Source organism: Triturus cristatus, chromosome 1_2 (genome assembly GCF_964204655.1).
Source record: "Triturus cristatus chromosome 1_2, aTriCri1.1, whole genome shotgun sequence".
Lineage (NCBI taxonomy): Eukaryota > Metazoa > Chordata > Amphibia > Caudata > Salamandridae > Triturus > Triturus cristatus.
Genome location: NC_140580.1, coordinates 362,684,859 through 362,702,270, shown reverse-complemented (window position 1 = coordinate 362,702,270; position 17,412 = coordinate 362,684,859). Strand labels below are relative to the sequence as shown.

The window sequence follows — 17,412 nt, the reverse complement described above, 5'->3', positions numbered from 1 at the left end:
TTGCTCGGCCGTAGTCCAGGGGTAGAGGAGATGCGTCACTCAGCGCCACCCGAGCGCGGATCGTGACACAGATAAGCTAAACAACGTGTGCTGCTACTCCCATACTCCTGACTCACTGGGACTTGCCTTGTTTTGAGGTACAGAGCATTATCTGAAGCTGTTTGACATGGTGACCAGTGGCAAAAGACTAAACAAAACAGTGCTTAAAGGAAAAATGTTCAAAGGTTATGTGTCAACATGTAATTTATTTATCAAAAGCACATATTTGGCCCCATAGGGGCCAGGATACCAAACATGAGAAAAAAATCCAGAAAAAAAAGTCCAGGAAAAAAACAGGAGGGAAAAAAGGCCCGACTATTGCAACCAGAACAAATTGCTTAACGAAAACCAGCAACTTCGTTGTTTGATTCTAGATTCAGAGTTTTCTTTAGTCCTGTCCTAGCATTGCAAATCTTTATAGCCAGCTTCCTTCTCATACTTCTGTTGTCCAGTGATGGCCAGCCGTTGGTCCTGCACACAGACATCATAAACTCTGGAAAAACAAAATAGCATACATCAGTATCATATTACCACCACTATTTTTGGTTTTTAATATGGCTGAGCTGCCTATCAAAAGTTTCAGTTCCATTATTTCAAATAGAGTGCCAGATGAGATATGGTTAGGGTTAAAACGGTTCATAAGTGTAACATTAAGTGGACTTGGTCAAAGAAGCACAGGTGAGAGCAAGACATTAAGAGGAGGCAGAAGGTGAAGAAAGAAAAAGTTTATCAACTTAAGAGTGAAGCAGCAAGTTGTGGATTCAGGAAATCTGTTGGAGTTTCAGAAAGAGGACCGAAATGTTCACCTTCAACCAATGTCTTAACTTTTGTGCAATGGGAAGCCTGATGATAAAAGGCTGGGTCCCCTTCACAACTTCAGATAAAAAACTTAGGGCAGCAGGAGTGGGCACGGCTCAGAGCAGGGGTACTTTTCTGTAGCTCAAAATCTGCTCTAAATGTGAGAATTATAAAAGAGCAAACGTGACTAAATGTAAATAAATGTAAATTTGATACTTGTATAGCGCACTACTCACCCGCAAGGGTCTCAAGGCGCTTGTACGAATACCGCTGTGGAACCCATCCTGGCTTTCCCTGTGAGGCGTCCACTCCTGGGCACCCCCAAGGTGGAGGCCAGGCATCCTTAGCGTTGTGGGGGCCGTTGTGGAGATTAAGCAAGCTATTGCCCAGAGTTGCAGAGTGGGACTCCATGATTGGAATAGGCACCGAGGCGAGAATTATCAGGTCCATGGAATTTTTGAGCCCAAGACCCGCCGAGGCGGGGAATTGAACCCTGGTCCCGGGCTAGACCTCTGCATCAGGGTCTGCCACTCTAATCATTGAGCCACACTTCTCCACCAGACAACAGAAATTGAACACAAAGTGCCACCACACAACTGTTGTTTAGCCCCTGGTCCCTAATGACCGTTATAGCCCCAAGTAGCATTTTTTTTAAAACAGTCGAAGAAACTAATAGTGAACAGAAATCAAATTTGGAGCCTACAACCAAGTGCTAGGAACACGACCAACTGATGTAATTATTAGGAGAGTTGAAGATGTCTAAATAAAAGCTGCGAGCACAGTACTTTAGAAGTTCAATTTGCTATCATGCCTTCATCCAGTTTGAGCCCCTCACCTGGACCTACAGATTTAGAAATAAAATCACAACTCAAGGCTTTGTGCCAGATTTGCATGCCGTTTGTAGCACAACCTCGGCACAAATTGTTAATAATTTATAAGCCACTCCCATTGTTCTTCTTGCAGACATCTGTTGAGTAATGATGGAGTCATCGTACGATTATATGATACAAGACCACATATGCAAAGCTTTAAAACAATGTATAATAATGAATTGTCACCATACAAGATTGGTTGAATGTTAATTTGAACATTTTGTAATATCTTACCAAATAATGCATCAACCTTCTCCTCATCAAGGACAGCTGTTCCAGCACGAGCCTTTGTTACACCTTTTGCAGATGCAAGAGTTCTTTTGGAGAAATAAGTATTTCGCTGATACCATTGAGAAGAAAGCCTGCACTGTCCCGCGCTGCCTTGGCTTCCTCCAAGAGTGTGTGCAATTTTCTCTTTGGAACAAGAACATCTCTGAACCAAGCATAGGATCAGAGGAACATGGCGGCCGGCGAGTAGCGGGTCACGGAGGCTCCTGAGGGCCAGGAGCAAGATGCGAATTTAAGTATTCATGCTTGAAAAAACATTGCGCTGTATGATTCGTCAACCCTGGAATCTACTGTGATGCTTATTAGCCATTATCAGTCGTCATTTAAGAGAAAACTAGGAAATATAATTGGAATAAAACGAAAGTCTACGAGGTCCATACCTAGGTTGGGTGGAGAGTAGAGGAGAGGACGCGGGTGGTCCAGTGATTGTTTCAGCAGATTCTGCGGTTTTGGCAGCCCTTGTTGGTTTTGCTGTGGAGGCGGGAGCCTTTGTGGTTCTCGGCGTGTTCCTGCTGGCCTGGAGCGACGATTGGAGGAGTCCCGGTTTTGCCGGGACATCAGGTTACCGGTTTCGTTGCAGGCGAGGTCGGTGGGGGGCTGCCGAGGTAGAGTGCAACCTGGAAGCCGCTTTGGGCATGAGCTGCACGGGAGCTACATCATGGGAGGAGTGCTGTTGCTGTCCTTCCCTTCCAGGGCGGGAGAGGCAGGGGCAGCACAGCCGGAAAAGTGAATCAAGGTCAGTTTCAGACTAAGGTGGCGGAAGAGCAAGGAGGTGGGGTGTGTGAAGTTAGAGAGCAGTGCGGTGTTTCTGAAAGACCTTTTTCTGAGCAAAAAGCAGAGGGTATACCAAAAGGGGGTATTAACCGTCATTGTATGTTAACAGATGCAACAAATTCGGGATGGAGGCAAAGTAGGTACTCCTTAAGGAGTGTTAAATTAAAATCACATATGGTTGATTATTAAGCAGATGCAGATTCAAAAACTACAGAAAAGGTGGGAAATCATCATTTTAAACGGAATTAGAATCCGACAGTTCAAAACAAAATTGTATAGGACAAAAATCCAGCAAAATTGGCAAGTTCTAAGAAAAAAAAGAGCACCGCTTCTTCTAGAGACCCCCACAAGTTAACACCCTCTCTAAAAAGCTATTTTAAAATAGCTCCCGCTACTTTAGTATTAAAGCCACTAGATCGGTTAGTCAGCTTAGATAAATTAGACCAAAACGCCCTATTGTCTAACTTTCCTATTGACAACAGATACTCTCCTTTATTGGACGAGGTTTAAGTATCAGCATTGAAGATGGCTGATAAACTCAAACCTGAAAATATGGTGGAGGTGGAGGCTGACCTGATTAGTTCAGAAAAAGCTACAGAGTTATCTACAGAACAACTCCAAATCAGTATTGATCTACAGAAGAACGCCAGTATTAGCTCCAAGCCCCCGGATTATTATATGAAGATTCTGAAAAATTTGGGAAGAAAAATGTATCGAGCTCCATGTGCGATTTGTTACAAGCCCTTGTTAAAGAGATGAAGGAGAGATTTGCCATCTCGGAGGGGAATCAAGTGGACATTAAAAATTCATGCGAAAAGTTAAAAACGATTCACTTGCTACTAGAACAATGGCACTAGAATTATCTATAACCAAGCTAACAAATCAGGTGGAAGAAAATAAAAAGACTATAGTAGCTTTAAAGGGAAGAAATCTAGAGACACAAGATAAGTTAGAATCATTAGAAAATTCTCAGAGGAGAAACAATATACGTTTACTCAAAGTTCCGGAAGGAGTAGAAGAAAGTAATATAAAAGAGTACGTGGCAAAACTAATAAAGAAAGCAACACTGATGGAGTGCTCAGAAGAGGCTTTAATGGCGGATATTCAGAGGGTACATAGGGATCCCTTTAGGCTCAAACCTAATAAAACAAGGCCGAGGAAAATTTTGGTGCATTTTTTGACGTACACTCTGAAAGAGGAAATTCTTAATAAGGCACTAAAATTAAATTCTTTGTGGATGATATAACTTTTCAGATTAGATCAGATGTTTCTGCAATCACAGCCTCACAGCAATGGGAGTTGGGGAAATTGTTGGAACCATTCAAAAAAGTTGGTGCCACTGCACAACTAAAATTCCCAGCCTCATTGAAAGTAATGCACAATAATACCATGAGGACTTTTAGAAGAGTTGATTAAGCTGAATCCTTTTTACAGTGCATTTCAGGGGAAGATTAAGGAAAAGTAAAAAGAATAATACTTGGCCTATGAATGAATGTAAGAATTTAAATAACTAAGCTCCTGACGCAAGAAGAGGTGCCCCATAGGCCTGGGGAGTGGCCGTGCAAGAGATGAAGGGGGGTTCTTCAAGGGGGAATCACATGAAAAGGTGGTGGGGGGAGCACTGGGAGGGGAGCAGCGGAAAAAAATGAGAAAGAATAGTTTAGGTCCAAATCGCCAATTTATTATAATAGAGTTTTAGAAGGATGAGTAACCAAAGAAATGGCCGGCCCTAAGGTTGATCAGAATTTTAAGTTGAAGGTGCTTTCCTGGAATCTCAATGGTTTGAGGTCAAAATATAGAATGGAAAAAATATTTCAATACCTAAGAGACGTACCAGAGCAGATTCTCATTCTGCAAGAAACGCATTTGTTAGAGGATGACTTGAGATCTCTTTGTAGACCTAGAAAATGGATTCAAACTGTTTGTACTTCTCAGAAACATCCTACTTAAAGGAGTTGCTATAATTTTTTTTTAAAACCCGGCTATATCCCTGGAGTATAGTACGGTGGATAAAATGGAGAGGTGGGCTATCGCTGGGATTAAATGCCATTCATCTAAGTTTATAGTGGCAGGATATTATGGACAAAAGGTCCTATGCGTTGGCTGACAACAGACAACGTCCCTCTGGGCGTGCCGTGTATGCTTCGCTGAAAGCGAATGAAACGTTTGTACTGAAGTGTTGAAACAAAACAGAAGATGATGCTTGGTTCCAAACTTTAATTTCAACTCAAAGGTTAATCCGTATAATCATATACTGGAAATTATTTCACATAAATGACATCGCTGTGTCACACTTCATCTCAAGTGATAGACTTGATCCCAATGCATTTCGGGCCCCTCTGGACCTTCGTCAGGGGAATCTAAATAACAAAGAAATATATACATGTCACTGAATGGTGTAATGAGGGGTTTGCCATTAAACAAAAGACTGAAGGACATTGCCTAAAAAAGCGAGATTACGCTAAAAAAATCACAGTGTGACGATGCTAACAGAAAGAACATCACCATGAATTGGTTTGCATGGAAACATTATGAGATCATCATGTCATTAAACAACGTGAAACACAGTCAAAAAGATGTGCCGAAATGTTCACAGTTCTTAAAGAGAAAATATTGATAACTGATCAATGAAACGTTAAAGAAAAAGTTCACCCTAAAACGTGCACCGTGGCTTGGAAATAAGAAAAAAAAAGAAGGGGAAAAGTTCCAACCGTACCAAAATTCTATGAAAGACTCCCGTGTGTCGTGTGAAGTGTCCCTGTGCTCAGACGTTCCCAGAAAGTCGGTGAGGGTTTGAAAAAAGCGTATTGTGAGACGAAAAACAGAGTGCACCAATTCGAAAGAGAACGCGTAGATGAGAAAAACTCATTGGTGAAGCGGGGCTCCATACCTGTTGTGTGCAACGGTGTCAATCGTTCCTGTCTCGGGTTCGTTTGTGTACCTTGGGGCGTGCTCTTAAAAAGGAAATCCGTGAAAAACCGGATGTGACATAAACGGATGTTACACCGCGAGTGTGTATTAAATGTAATAACCGAAAATGAGCGCCATCTTGCAAGTAGTGAAAGTGAGACGTCATGAATGAAAGAAACCCATATTAATCAGAACAGATAAGAAAATAAAAGCGAACAAGCGTGAAAAAGTGAGAAATGCAGTGTTGTGAACACACTATGATGCTGAAAACGTTCGTAACAACTGTGCATATTTTGATGATGTCATAGTTCAAAGATAACAAGCAAATTCCAAGCGGTCATTGAGACCCTTTGGTTTCAAAGATTCCAATTTGTAAATCCAATAGTTTTCACGCTGTAACAATAAAGTGTTATTGTCTCTGCCTTCATTTTTCACCACAGTCTCTAGTATCATGAACTTCAGTTGTGCAATGTTGTGCTGATTGTCCAGAAAATGCATAGCAACGGTTGATTTGGGATTGCTGGTACGTATGTTGCTCTTGTGTTCGTGTATGCGTGTCTTTATCTTCCTTTCAGTTTTACCCACATATACGAGGCCACACGGGCATTTCAGTACGTAAATTACGTTGGTGGTGTCACAGGTGGCATTCACTTGTAATTTAATCGGGGTGCCCCTCATGGGGTGTGCCATTTTGTTGCCTTTAATGATGTTGTTGCAATTGCTGCATTTTAAACAGGGGATTGTCCCCCGAAATTCCATGATAGATGTCTCAATATTGGGTCGAATCAGTTCCTGTATGTTTTTACTCCTAGTGTGTGTGAACATTGGTGGGTCGCTGAAAATGCCATTGAAATCGGTTTCGAGGGCCAGAACTGGCCTGTGCCTTTTAATAGACTGTTTAAATTTGTGGCTCATGGTTGAGAAACGGGAGACTACCACCATGCGATGTTGTTCTCTTCGTGTGGTTGATTGTAATAAAGTCTCACGTGATGTACTGTCCACTTTGGTGACTGCAATCTGTAAAATCGTTTGAGGATAGCCACGGTTGACAAATCGTTGTACCATTGCCTGTGTTTGTGCATGTAACTCTAAATGATCAGACACTATTCTCTTCACCCTGAGCAGTTGTGAGAATGGTAAGTGGTTTTTCAGTGATGGTTGGTGAAAGCTCGTGTAGTGTAAAAGATTGTTGCGGTCGGTGGGTTTCCTAAACACGGATGTGGTGAGTTGTTTGTCGCATATTTTCAGCAGAACATCCAAGTATGTGATAGATGTGTCGTGAATGTTAAAAGTGAACTGAATGCGATCATTGATCTGGTTTCAATTGTCCAAAGCTGACTGAAGGGAATTCAATGTGCCAAACCATAATACAAAAATGTCATCAATCTAACGCAAAAAAAGGCGTGCATGTTTTTGCCAAGTGTCCAAACTTAAAATGAATTTACTTTCAAATGCGTCCATGAAGAGGTTTGCGTAGGTCGGTGCGGCACAATTGCCCATCGATGTGCCAGTTAGCTGTAAATAATAATTGTCATTCCATTTGAAGTAGCTCTGATAAAGTGTGAAAGAAAGAAGCTCCATCAAAAAAATTTGAAAATCATGATCCAAATCAGAATGGAGTAGTGTTTCTTCGGTGGCTTCAATCCCCAAATTGTGGGGAATCGAGATCAAAAAGTCAGTGGTGTCTCTGACATATGTGTTCATTTGTAGGACAAATGCCTGAAGATGGATGTATAGAAATTTGCCGATGGTCTCATGTATACTGCCTTTCGTAGAAACTATTGGGCGCATGGGCGGGTTCTTCAGGTCCTTATGAATCTTGGGTAGCATGTGTAGTGTAGGCGTTCTGGGGTGCAGAGAAATCAAGAACTTTTATGCTCAAGTCAATCAACACGTGAACGACAGAGACACTTACATGATTCTGCCACAGGATCCAACTGTCGCTTTTCAAACCCTATTACAAGGGATAGTAAACAAGGCTGTGAAAAATGGCACCATTGATGAGAAGACAAAAAAAGTTCTTGATTTCTCTTTGATTAAAATTAACCAGATCACACTACCCAAGGATGAAGAAGTTTGGCTATGCACGATTGACGTCAAGTCGCTTTACACCTCGATTCCCCACAATTTGGGGATTGAAGCCATCGAAGAAACACTACTCCATTCTGATTTGGATCATGATTTTCAAATTTTTTTGGTGGAGCATCTTTCTTTCACACTTTATCAGAGCTACTTCAAATGGAATGACAATTATTATTTACAGCTAACTGGCACATCGATGGGCAATTGTGCCGCACCGACCTACGCAAACCTCTTCATGCACGCATTTGAAAGTAAATTCATTTTAAGTTTGGACACTTGGCAAAAACATGCACGCCTTTTTTTGCGTTATATTGATGACATTTTTGTATTATGGTTTGGCACATTGAATTCCCTTCAGTCAGCTTTGGACAATTTAAACCAGATCAATGATCGCATTCAGTTCACTTTTAACATTCACGACACATCTATCACATACTTAGATGTTCTGCTGAAAATATGCGACAAACAACTCACCACATCCGTGTTTAGGAAACCCACCGACCGCAATAATCTTTTACACTACACAAGCTTTCACCAAACATCACTGAAAAACCACTTACCATTCTCACAACTGCTCAGGGTGAAGAGAATAGTGTCTGATCATTTAGAGTTACATGCACAAACACAGGCAATGGTACAACGATTTGTCAACTGTGGCTATCCTCAAACGATTTTACAGAATGCAGTCACCAAAGTGGCCAGTACATCACGTGAGACTATATTACAAGCAACCACACGAAGAGAACAACATCGCATGGTGGTAGTCTCCCGTTTCTCAACCATGAGCCACAGTCTATTAAAAGGCACTGGCCGGTTCTGGCCCTCGAAACCGATTTCAATGGCATTTTCAGCGACCCACCAATGTTCGCACACACCAGGAGTAAAAACATACAGGAACTGATTCGACCCAATATTGAGACATCTATCATGGAATTTCGGGGGACAATCCCCTGTTTAAACTGCAGCAATTGCAACAACATCATTAAAGGCAACAAAATTGCACACCCCATGAGGGGCACCCCGATTAAATTACAAGTGAATGCCACCTGTGACACCACCAACGTAATTTACGTACTGAAATGCCCGTGTGGCCTCGTATATGTGGGTAAAACTGAAAGGAAGATAAAGACACGCATACACTAACACAAGAGCAACATACGTACCAGCAATCCCAAATCAACGGTTGCTATGCATTTTCTGGACAATCAGCACAACATTGCACAACTGAAGTTCATGATACTAGAGACTGTGGTGAAAAAGGAAGGCAGAGACAATAACACTTTCTTGTTACAGCGTGAAAACTATTGGATTCACAAATTGGAATCTTTGAAACCAAAGGGTCTCAATGACCGCTTGGAATTTGCTTGTTATCTTTGAACTATGACATCATCAAAATATGCACAGTTGTTACGAACGTTTTCAGCATCATAGTGTGTTCACAACACTGCATTTCTCACGTTTTCACGCTTGTTCGCTTTTATTTTCTTATCTGTTCTGATTAATCTGGGTTTCTTTCATTCATGACGTCTCACTTTCACTACTTGCAAGATGGCGCTCATTTTCGGTAATTACATTTAATACACACTCGCGGTGTAACATCCGTTTATGTCACTTCCGGTTTTTCACGGATTTCCTTTTTAAGAGCACGCCCCAAGGTACACAAACGAACCCGAGACAGGAACGATTGACACCGTTGCACACAACAGGTATGGAGCCCCGCTTCACCAATGAGTTTTTCTCATCTACGCGTTCTCTTTCGAATTGGTGCACTCTTTGTTTTTCGTCTCACAATACGCTTTTTTCAAACCCTCACCGACTTTCTGGGAACGTCTGAGCACAGGGACACTTCACACGACACACGGGAGTCTTTCATAGAATTTTGGTACGGTTGGAACTTTTCCCCTTCTTTTTCTTTCTTATTTACAAGCCACGGTGAACTTTTTCTTTAACGTTTCATTGATCAGTTATCAATATTTGCTCGTTTCTCTTTAAGAACTGTGAACATTTCGGCACATCTTTTTGACTGTGTTTCACGTTGTTTAATGACATGATGATCTCATAATGTTTCCATGCAAACCAATTCATGGTGATGTTCTTTCTGTTAGCATCGTCACACTGTCATTTTTTTTTGCGTAATCTCGCTTTTTTAGGCAATGTCCTTCAGTCTTTTGTTTAATGGCAAACCCCTCATTACACCATTCAGTGACATGTATATATTTCTTTGTTATTTAGATTCCCCTGACGAAGGGCCAGAGGGGCCTGAAATGCATTGGGATCAAGTCTATCACTTGAGATGAAGTGTGACACAGCGATGTCATTTATGTGAAATAATTTCCAGTATATGATTATACGGATTAACCTTTGAGTTGAAATTAAAGTTTGGAACCAAGCATCATCTTCTGTTTTGTTTCAACACTTCAGTACAAACGTTTCATTCGCTTTCAGCGAAGCATACACGGCGCGCCCAGAGGGACGTTGTCTGTTGTCAGCCAACGCATGGGACCTTTTGATTGAACACACTCCTTGGGTTATGAGAGTGATACCTCTGTGGCACCTGACAACACATTCAATGTTTTCAACCCACGGTTTGTGCACGATCCAGAATTGCTTTGAACAAGGATATTATGGACCAAATACGGATGATCCAGGACCTTTCTCCAGTCTGTCTGAGTTATTGAAATACACAGACCCGTTTGTCTTGGCTGGTGATTTTAATGCTGTCCTGGATCCGACTCTTGATAGATCACAGAGTAGTAGAGCCATTGTAAATCCTAAAACTGCAGCTTTGATTAGAAATACAATGAAACAATTTGCATGGTACGATGTGTGGAGAAACAAGATGGGTAAGAAAAAAAGGATATAACTTTCACAATAAAAAATACAATCACAAATCTAGGATAGATTACTTTCTGTTGAGTTTACCATTAAAGAAATGGGTGCAGGCTATTACTCATGTTGGGGAACATCTTTCCGATTATTCTGTCTCTCTAACTCTTAGCATTCCAGCTAGGTTATCTCTCAGAAGATGGACAGTAGAGCGTGCCATCTTTCCGGAGGAAGAAGTCATTGAGAGATTAAGATCAGAAACAGAGGCTTTTTTTCAAATAAATAAGGGTAGTACCCCGATTCACATAGTTTGGAATGCGTATAAATGTTTTCTTAGGGGTGTAATTACGTCTATACAGTTTGTTAGACAACAAAAATATAAAGAGGAAATTGACAGAATAGAAAAAGAAATACATGTAAGTGAGAATTACATCAACTCACACCAACTTGCCTTGTTAGATAATAAAATGCTAACCAGCATACAATCGTTGAGATCAGACTTAACAGCAATTCTCGAGTCAAGACTGAAAAGGAAATGGGAAGCCAGCAAAATAGCCCACTTCGAATATGGAGAAAATTGTGGGAAACTCCTGGTATGGAAGTCTAAACAAGATCTGGCCAGAGGAATAATTAGGGAATTGAATTCTTCCATTCCAGGAGTTACACTTGATTCCCCAGATGAGATTGAAAAGGCTTTTCAATCTCATTTTGAAGAAGTATATCGTGAAGATCGCAAGGTTCAAATAGAAGAGATAGAAGCCTGGCTGGGTCACACCTCTATTAAAGAGATTCCTGATGATAACTCACGGAATATGGATTTACCGATCTCGGAGACTGAGATTGGGAGAATCATTGACTCGGGTAAATCCGGGAGAGCCGCAGGCCCGGATGGGTTACCTGTGGAATTGTATAAACCTTTAAGAGAGGTCCTCACTCCGGTTTTGAGGTTATTATTTGCCCATGTATTTGAAAAAGGGGGAGACATTCCTCCGTCATGGAATGAAGCTACTGTCTCCCTAATTCTTAAACTTTCTAAATCACCAAGATCTTGTGATTCCTATCGACCCATCTCTCTGCTCAATAATGATTATAAAATCTTTGCAAAAATATTAACAGAGAGGTTGAATGGGGTAACGGAGTGTCTTTTGCATAGGGATCAAAAGGGTTTCATTAAAGGTAGAGGAATATTTAATCTCATATATAACTTGATTGGAGCATTAGATCTAGCCACTATATATAAACTCCCTTTAGCCATAATAGCGATAGACGCTACAAAAGCTTTCGATAGTTAATTGGGTTTATTTACAATTCATATGAAAAAAATATAATTTAGGAAATAACTTTTGTAGATCTGTCTCTTTGCTATATAAAGCACCAATGGTAAGAATTTTAATGAATGGGATGCTGTCTGCTCCAGTTAAGATTCAAAGAGGCACTAGGCAGTGCTGCCCCCTTTCACCTATGCTTTTTAATCTATATATTGAGCCTCTAGCTGAGAAAATTAGACGGAACCCAGATATACAATATTTCAGTTTTAAGGGATGGGATAAAAAAGTGGCCTTATACGCTAACGATTTAATGGTTTTTACTCCGGACCCAAACATTTCAATCCCATTAATATATGATGAAGCAAGAAAGTTTGGGAAGATATCAGGATATGAAATTAACGCCACAAAAACTGAATGTATGGTATGGAATGTGAGTACTTGTGTGTTCCCGATAAAGAAGGTAATTAGATACTTGGGTATTCTAATATCTCAAAATATTGATGAGATTCCAGAATTAAATCTTCAAAAGATTACTAAGGAAATAGAAAATTCCTTGTCAGGATGGACGTACTTGCCATTAACTTTGATAGGCAGAGTAAATTTCATAAAAATGATGCTTTTGCCCAAGTTAATTTTCCTATTTCAGAACATCCCTTTAATGAAAAAAGCTTAAGATCTCTTCAGTCTAAATTAAATTCCTTTATTTGGGCCTCAAAAGTGATTAGCATATCGCGGAAAAAGTTACGTAGGAAAAAGAATAAGGGGGGGGGGGGCTATCCCTACCAGATTTAGTTCTATATGCTAGGGCTTTTTCCTTGAGGGCAGGAAAATTACTCTTGGATACTCCGGATCACTCCGATGTAGGACTGATTTTTAAGGTGATGCTTTTAGACATTGATAATGGAAGTCAAGGTTTTCTATACAAATATGGGGACCCGAGATTTTAAAAAAAAGTCTGATTAAAAGTTTTACGGGAATTTGCCGCCATGTGGGCAAAGATCAGAAAAATTCTGAAGTTTAGTTATTTTTGTGCCTTTGCTCCCATTTGGAACGCTCCCGGCTCACCAGGATGGACTAAAGATTCTATGTCGTCTCCCCTGATAGATGCTGGTCTTCGATGTTGGGGTCAATTAGTATCGGGAGAATCGGGAGAATCTTTATCATGGCAAGATTTTTGTACGCTTATGGAGAACAGACTTTCAAAGTTTAAGTATTGACAATTAAGAAGCTGGCATCAGAATTGCGGGTTTGAGGTGGGCAGAGAAAATGAATTAGAAAATGCACTTTGGAAAAAAATCGTGAAAAAGGAGGCGATATCGATTTATTATTGGTTAATGCTGGACCTGGAAGAAGGAGAATTCAATTTACCGACGGAGTTATGGGGAGAGAGCTTGCCTGGCGTTCCGTTGAATGATATATGGCAAGTATCTCATGACATCTTGTATACTACGGTGCAGCCTGCATATCTGAGAAGGAACCATATTTTTTGTGTTCAGAGTTTATTGGTCTCCTCAAGTTATCGAAGTTCTCAAAAGGTCCAACTCCAAATTGTCCAAAATGTCTTCTTGCTGAAGCAGATGATATTCATATGTTCTTGAATTGCCCTAAATGACACCATTTTTGGGAGGAGATTAATAAAGGTATTGGAGAAATATTGGGTGTGGACATTCAGGTAAGCCCTTTTTTAGTATTTTTTGGTATTTTACCAGAATATAGGTTGCTTTCTTGATGGGAAAATAAGTTATGTTTATATTTGATTTTGTTGGCAAGAAGAGAAATTTGTAAAAAGTGGATAAAAGATGTATCCCCGACTTTTTTAGATTCGGTTATTTCCATTAGGTATACGATGAGATTAGAAAGTTAAATTGGAGAGACAAATCATGAATAACAATAGGAACAATGGTTTTGGGAACCATGTGAGTCTTGGTTGGGTAATCTTGATTGATGAAGACACAGGTCCAATGATTAAGCCTTTACACTATAAATACTTTACCTCCTTGGTTATGTAGGGTATCCAGGATACAGAACTTATATATTTATATTGAGGTTTTGTGTAAAGCATCTCCAATTGATTACAGAGCGCTCCAATTGGTGCTGTCTAAGAGGGAGGCCATAGGAGTGATTCTACCAGCTCTGATCTATCTATTGGCGAATGAGGACTTAAAAAAACCACACAAAAAAAATCTCTGAACCGTGAAGGATCATTTGAGTCCTTCACCAACTGCTGCATATCAGTCTGCAAAAGTAACACAACTATTAACTATTTGCCATCATGTTAGGTTACATTCTAAACAATATATATATATATATATATATATAATATATATATATATATATATATATATATATATATATATATATATATATATATATATATATATATATATATATATATATATATATATATATCAAGATAGTGCTTTTTTGGTTTGGCATCTATACACGGCTAACAATGTAATATTTGCTAGGTTAGCTCCAGGAGTATCAACAAGCCATATTTCAAAACATTGCATGCAGAAAGATTTCAAAGTCGTCATGCAGTAAATCTACAAGGTTTGTCCTATATAAACTTTAACTGTGCTAAAGAGTGACAAAGAAAACAAGTACCTTTTGTACAGGGAAAGATCGACTGCATATTTTTGACGCTGCTGTATCTGTTAAGTTCCTTGAAGTGCTCAAAGCAGACATGGCAGCTTGCAAATACTCTATAGCCAACTCTCTATTGCAAGTGCCTTGCAACTGTGCTGCAATCAAATAAAAACAGTTGTTAAAGGCAGCAGATAAATACAATATTCACATAACAAGCATACTTTTGGCAATGCATGTGTTTTGGTAGAAAAAAGGATTATTAATGGGAATTTGTTGCAGTTTACGTGGGAAGGTAGAATATCAAGCACGCACCTTTTTAAGTGTTCGTTTTCAGCTTGTAACCGTACACACTCCTCATTCAGACAGGAACCAGGGCCAACAGGATAGCTTTCATTTTGATTAATTGTTGCCAAGGAGTTGTATACCATTTTCTTTGAGAGAAAGCAAATCATAATTAGGCCATACAAGTGGAAATGCAATTTCGTAGGTACCTTAAAAAAAAAAAAAACATTACCCAGTGTTGAATGATGGACTATCCTCCGTCATCAAATGAAATGATTCTTCATTGTCCTGAGGGTGGGAAAAAGAAAAGAAACCATTAGGCCCTCATTTATACTGATCATGTCAAACAGTTTTCCATTTGTTTATTCATATTTCAACAGGTAGGTATATGTGCCTTATTGTTGAGGGAATGAATGCACCATATTAATTCTATGTTTTAATAGGTATCTATGCTTTTTGCAGTTCTAACCGGTAGAAGTTGTGGTTTTGGCACCAAAAGGAATGTTACGTTAACCAAGGAAAAAAGGCTGGCATACAGGCTTCCCAATATGCACATGTGTATAATGGCAGCACTTATTCAGCTCTGCTTACATTATGGTCAAAGCTTTCGTTGCTTGCAAATGGGTCATCATGGCAAGGGGTACGGTTCACAGATGCAGATGGAAAGTCACTGTAGGCCAGGCTGTGCGACTGTGAGCCGTGAGCTGCAAAACTTTGTGATGTCAAAATATGTGGCGCCAAGGGTACCATAAATTTGGGATCTTATTTGAAGGGTCTAGTAGGTGTTACTGCATTGCTCGAAACAGCCAGCTCTTGTGTAGGAAATAGTTTTTTCGGTATTAACTGGTGACGGGGAGAAAATTAGGCTTGTTTTTGTCCATGATATTTTGATTTAAGTGGGGACTCCAAAACAAGTTCATTTTCATGTTCTACTGCATCATTTTTACTTGTGGATTTTGCCTGAAGGACACTAGCCATCCCTGCCAAAAGGGCCAGGTTTTCAAGTTTCTGCAAATTCATGCGCAAACTCGCATCACCAGGCCGAGAAGAGGTGCTTTCGGCATGAGCTTGGTTACCAACTCTTATATGATCCAGCCCATTCTGCTTGGCTTTTTTGTCCTTGCATCTTTTCTCTGCAATTTCTTCCTCTTGGAGTTCACGTAACACCCTCTTAAGTCTTCCAGCGCTACCCAGATTGCCACAGTCCATTATCAACTGCTTTTCCTCCTGTGCCCTTTGAAGTAACACCTGTTTTAGACCATCTGTTGTTCCAGAATAGCTTGCAATTAACTGTTCAAAAATATTTTGAATCGTAAGACTGTTTCTTCACTAAAAAAGAGAGAAAAAAAAATATTTATATATAAACTACAAAACAGAGAACACATTTCTCACTTGCAATATATCTTCACGCATTATCCAGAATATATAAATAAACAGGTATTGATATTAAAGGACAAATGTACAATCTATCCATAACAAAGTAAGTTTTTCTTATGAAACAGTACACGTTGTAAGCCTGAACTTTAACCTCATGAAAAAAGTTGCTTAAATAAAATAGTTTATCCACAAATGGCTGCCTTATAGTAGTGCCAAGCTAAATGTTTCAGCCCTTTTCATAAGTGTTACATTTGTTTCTGGCATATGTGAGGACATGCATGTTCATTTTTACTGACAATTATTGGATTAATTTATTCTCAAATGTAGGTTTTTACTGAATCAGGTTGGTAATTTGTGCCATTATCCTGCAGTTGGAAACTTAATGTAAAGCTTTTCTTTTTGTGCTTACCAGATGATTGGAAAATAATCATAGCTTTAAAATCTCTCTTTGGTCATTGGCCAACCAGTTTCATCTATATTTTCGACCAGCCATTTACAAAGAACTTCACTGGGATAGTCCGAAAGCAGAAAGTCACCATCTTTTCTAACACGCACAGAACGATCGCAAGTGAAATATAGGACGTTGAATGAAACCATGATTCTGTCCTGCTAGATATAAAAATCAGGAATTAGTTTGTGTCTGGTTTAAGTTTCAGAGGTATAATACAAAGCATATCAAACTGATTCACAGATTATTTAATTTGAGAAAAGCGGCCCAAAAAGTACACTGACCTGGTGCAATTTACATCTAATATGCGTAGATTTTGGACTACAAACAAGTGTTTAAGCATCCAATGAAGGCCATTGAGGAAATTGCATGATAATCCAGTATGTGCTATAGGGATTACAATTCATATGATATAATGGTAGGCAGATCCCTATGGAGCTGCAATAATCTGACTCATTGCCAGCATGCAGAAAGCAATGAAATTGGTGGTGTTTGGTAGCGCACTACAGCTGTGCACAGCATAAATCATGCCCCATCTCATCCATGCTATCACATGCTTCTAAGAGTAGAAAGAGACCAGTGTGAGCCCTACAGGATTACGGGAAAAGACTTCTGATGCTGTTTGCTGGGGAAACAAGCATTGGCATAGCCAATAGGTCTCGCCTTTGGGACCTTGTAAGTTTTTAGTTATGCTTTACATTATTGTGTGTGGAAGTTTTAACACATTTATTAAGCATATTATAGAACTGAATTGTGAAGTACTTATGAAAATTGTTATTTTGTACAAGTAAACCGCAGGGTATATATGTATAATACTAATAACAGGGTAGCAAATTAAAGTGGCAGAGAACAGAACAGA

General features: G+C 39.7%; 1 pseudogene; it reads right to left on the bottom strand.

Moving 5' to 3' along the window:
* Window positions 1-377: 377 nt before the first annotated feature.
* Window positions 378-16,702, bottom strand: LOC146867364 (uncharacterized; annotated as a pseudogene).
* Between the last annotated feature and the right edge of the window lie 710 nt (window positions 16,703-17,412).